Consider the following 5,213-nt stretch of genomic DNA (forward strand, 5'->3'; position numbering starts at 1 on the left):
AAAAAGACCCCGCGCCCCCCCCCCCCCCCCCCCCCCCGCACAACAAAAAACACTTGAAGACTTGAACGGGTGCAAGAGGCTGAAAGCCGCCCTAGCCAAGCCCAGTACTATGATGGGTCCCAAGCTTTGTGTTGAGAGAGCCATGTGTCTGTCCCCAGTCAAATGGGTCAGGGTGACCTCCAAAGACAGAGACGGCTGTGACAAGAGCCTCCATGTTCTTTTCAGGGATGGCACAGGGTTAGAATTACAGGATTGTTTTAATTGCCAGGGCTCCTGGAGGGAGCAGGGAACAGAAGGGTATGGAGTCAGAGGAAGGAGACAGCACAGGGCAGAGCCAGAGGTTGAGCATGGAGGTCACAGCCCTGCCTGAGGGCCCTGGGGACTGTCTCCTAGCTTTCCCAGGCGAGACTGCTAATGAGTGACTTCCCTTTCTTGTGCCTCAGTTTCCTCATCTGACAAGTCAAGAGGAAGTGGGGAGGCTATGGATTCAGAGGGATTCTTATGTCTGCCGCTCACAGGGTCTACAACTTTGGAGTACCTTAAGCCTCTCGGTTTCTGCTCCTGGCCTAGTCGCTTGCCTCTCCTTCTCTGTCCACTGTCCCTGCTTCATTCAAACCAGCCCCGCTCCTTCGCTAATGTAAAGACAGGCAGGAAAGCTCCATATCAGCACGGAAATTGTAACCCGAGGCGTCTGATTCACCAGGGAGGGCACCTTACTCCTCCTCCTTTATTTTTAGCCCCTGTTATGTTGGCAAGGAGGCCTGAACTCGTTAACCTGTCTCACCAGAGCAGGACCACTGAGGCCACAGAGGAGCAAGCCTGGCCCCAGCCTGGCCCTCCCCTCCCAGAGGGTTATTTATAGCCTTCCTTCCCTCTGGCGAATTAATTAACTAGTGATGGTGGCCTCCACACTGTTGTCTTTAGTTGGGTGTCCCCACTGAGGCAGCGTGGGAGTCAGTGGAGGGATGGGGAAGGCAGGGAGGTGAGCTGCCAACTGCCCAGCTTCAGCTCTGAGCAGCCCATGAAACCATCCCGCTTTCAGGGCAGTATTCCACCTTTCCTTCTTAGATGCTTGTGTAACTTAGACCCTCTGTGGATAAAGCACTTGCCAATCAAGCCTGAGGATTGGAGTTCAGATCCCCAGCACCCACATACAAAACCAGTGGGCATAGAGACCCGTCTATACTTCCAGCTCTCAGGAACCCCCAGGCTGCCTAGACTAGCCTTCCAGCAAGCTCAGGGTTCATGGAGAGACCTTGTCTCAGTAGATAGAGAGCAAAGCCACAGAAAACCCCTGACATTATCCTCTGGCTTCCAAGCAGTCATTCACATACATGTACACACACAGACATGTGAGTACAGGCACGTGTGTGCACCTGTGCACGTGTACACACATACACACACACACACACGTTTCAGAGTTTGACCAGGTGTTACTTCAAAAGCAAATCCGAAATCTTTTCCCTTCCTTCAGCAAGGAAGCAAAAGACAGGCTGGAGCCTGTGGGCTGGCATCTCTGGCCAGCAGAGTACCAGTGTCCAGGAAGCAGGGACCTTGGAGGACTGGAGAGCTTCAGTGGACAGCATGAGCACCCTGCCAGTAGAGACAGGAAGAAGAGCCGCACAGGGGACTATAAAAGGCTCCAGCCACACAGACTTCCCATCTGCAAGGTGCAAAGGATTTCAAGGCCAGCCTCCTCCACTCCCAGATGGAGAAACTGAGGCTCAGAGTATGGTAACATCCTGCACATCCACTAAGCCTTTGAACACAATGCCTGATCTCCCCAGTGGGAGGCTGGCTCCTGATCTGGATTGGCTGTGCTCTGTCACTGCACCTTCACTGTCTGACTCTGGCTACGGGCACTAAAGCACACATTGTCCTCTGATTTGTCCTTTCTGTCCCCTCAGCACTGCCTTCATTTGTCTTGTGGGGACCTCTTTGTGGCAGGTTATTTGGAACTACACTGGGGGTCTACAACCAGTGTAGCAATCACCTCCCCCCAACTCTCCATCTGTTCCGCTGGGGCTCCCCCAAATATACCTACATTATATAAAAAAAAATGCTTCCACCCTCACCAACACAGCTCTAAAGCCGATCTCCCAGAAAATTCCACACCTGTCCCCCAGATGAACTGTATTCCAACCCCCCTCCTCCATCCTGGATAGAATCTAGGTTTCTGACGCCAGGGCAGGCTCCTGAACAAATACACACAGGAGTCATCCCTCACCAACACCCACAAACCTCCACAAGTCCAAGGCCCCATGCACCCACTATCCACACCTACAATCACCCACCCTCACGACAGGTATCTGGGAGGACAGCCCTTCAGATCACACATTTCCCTGGGAAAGCACAGCACCGACTCAGGAGGACGGCTGGAAGAGGCTGAGAAGCCCAGGCCGTGTGTTAGTGACTCGATTCTTGGCTTTGACAAAATACCTGATGAAGTCAGTTTAAGGGTTTATTCTGGCTCAGGGTTCAGGCTTCTGTCCATCAGGGTTGGGATGTCACAATGGCAAGAACTTGAAGCATCTGGCCACAGTGCACCAGCAGTCAAGAAGAAGAGAGAAGCCAGTCTGAGCGCTCAGTTAGTCTCTCTTTAACATTCCGTCTGGGACCCCATCAGTGAATGGTGCTGGCCACAGTTAAGATGGGTTTTCCCACTTTAGTAACCCAGTCTAGAAAATCCCTCATAGGCATGCCCAGAAGCTAATCTTCTAGATGATTCTAGATCGTATCCACCTGACAGTACTGTCACAGGTCCACCCAGGAAACCCAGCAGCATTTTCCTTCCAGGGCACCCTACACCACTGCTCACAAAGGCCCTAAACTGTTGAGCACAGCCAGCTTCAGGCCTAATCTGGGGTTCTACCTTGTACCCTAGAAATGCCCTCTATCAGACTAGGCATGGGTTCCAGCTTACCATAGCAGCCCAGGAGTGTGTGGATTGGAATGCTGCCCTCTGAGCACCTTGAGCGACCTTGCTGAGCACCGATGGGTGATTAGCTCTCATCAGCACTAGTGTTAATATGAAAATCACTACAATTAAAGCTGCCAGCTTGGCCTGGTTCTGTGCTGAAGAGGCTGTGCGTAGCTCCAGGAAAACACCCCGAACTGCCGCCCGCCCCACCTGATAGAAGAGCTTCATGTTCTCTCTGGCCTCCCTCTCTTCTCTCCAGAGTGGGGGTGCTAAGGCCAAGATCTCTGGGCGCAGTTGAATGAGGTCATTTTTGGTGATGGTTTGGGTTTTGTTTTTTTTTCTTTGTGTGTGTGTGTGTCTGTGTGTGTGTGAGTGAGCAATTTACCATTTGCACCTTCAAAATAGAGTGCAACTGGCTAATTGCCATGGCAATTAGGTAATTGCAGGTGCAATTAGCATCTCTCTAGCAAGGCAGGAAGGGGAGAGGAGGGGGCAAGGAAAGGAATAGAAGGCAGGAGCAAGAGCCTGCAAGACAGGTGAATGGAGAAGACAAAAGCACACCAGCCAAAGAACCAGGACCGTCAGAAAAAAGAAAGAGGCGTACACAAAGCAGAAATGAACCAGTTGGCCTAGCCCCTTCTTGGAAGAGACAAAGAGGCCAGTAGCATAGCCAGGAGAAGCAGGGCAGCTGTGGGCTTCCGGGAAGAAGGAGGGATTTGCAGGCTGAGCCTGGAGAAGGCTTCCACAGCGGATGCAGGGAGCCCTGCATCCTGTGGGTCTTAGAGCATCCACCAAGATCAGGGAGGTGGGAGAGGCAGATATCCATACAGGTACCTGCTGTACCATTCCCAGTCCACAGAGTTTAATACTGGAGCCACGAGATACACACATGACATGTCTATTCTGATTAAAAGGCTGGAGGTTTAATATTATTGTGTTGGATGTGTTTAACTGACAGCTAAACATAACCTAGAACCTCCTATGAGAGCCTCAAAGAGAAATTATCTAGATCAAGCTGGTCTGTGAGAACATCTATCATGTGTGTGTGTGTGTGTGTGTGTGTGTGTGTGTGTGTGTGTGTGTGATGTGGGACTCCCCTCTATATGCTGTGAATATCATTGGTTAATAAAGGAACTGCTTTGGGCCTTTAGCAGAGCTATAGGGTAACAGAGCTAGGTGGGGAAAACTAAACTGAATGCTGAGAGGAAGAAGGGCAGAGTAAGAGAGAAGCCATGTAGTCCCGCTGGAGCTGGATGGAACTTAACCCGGTAATCTACAGCACATGGTGATATACAGATTAATAAAAATGGGTTAAATTAATATGTAGGAGTTAGCCAATAAGGAGCTAGAGCTAATGGGCCAAGCAGTGATTTAATTAATACTGTTTCTGTGTGATTATTTCGGGACTAAGAAGCCAAGAACCAACAAGTGGCCTCCTTACTGCATATATATATTGCATATATATATGTGTGTGTGTGTGTGTGTGTGTGTGCTCCTGGCTGTTGATGTGATGTGAGCAGCTTTCTCAAGCTGTGACTTTCCTGCCATGCTGGCCTGGAACTCGGACTGGAACCTGGAACCGTAAGCAAAAAATCAACCCTTTGAGTTGCTTGTTGTCCGAGTGTTAATCGTAGCAACAGAACTAAACCTAAAACAATTATTGCTGACGCTGAACTTCCAAGCGCTACCTGGACTACTATAATAGAGCTACACAGGGCTCTGCAGCAAGGAGATGAGGCTCAGAAGACAGGCAAGGCCTCCAAGACAGCTGCCTTTCTCCTCGCATGAGTCCCTGGGAACTAGCACCAGATATAGGGAACCTGAGGGAGAGTTGGAAGGAATGGGCAGAGTACTGTGGGCTTCCGTGTAGACTTGTCAGCATGGTGCACCCAATGACATCACAAGGGCTCAGTTCATCACTGCAAAATAAGGTCTGAGACCCTGTCCTCAGACTTAAAGCCAACCCAGGACCTCATCTGCCTTCACAGTAAGACAAGCTTTCAGATGGACCACATGGGTCAATAGTGCTGCTGTACTCTGGCTCCAATAAAGTCATACTCTGACACGCAAGTACACGCGAGGTCCCGCCATCACCTTTGGAAGCTCACATATACACACACTCATCCTCAAGCACACATACACATGTATTCAGGCACACACATACATCACATACATGCATCGCACACATGCATGGTGTTAGGCAGCTATGTGGTCGTGGTGTGGTAGAGATGAAGGGGGGCTGTCTGGCTGTCTACAGATACAGGAGGCTATGGGAGTCAAGATCACCCTCGGT

This window comes from Alexandromys fortis, unplaced genomic scaffold (genome assembly GCF_014885135.2).
Source record: "Alexandromys fortis isolate MF-2015 unplaced genomic scaffold, M_Fortis_MF-2015_v1.1 scaffold_70, whole genome shotgun sequence".
NCBI classification, from domain to species: domain Eukaryota; kingdom Metazoa; phylum Chordata; class Mammalia; order Rodentia; family Cricetidae; genus Alexandromys; species Alexandromys fortis.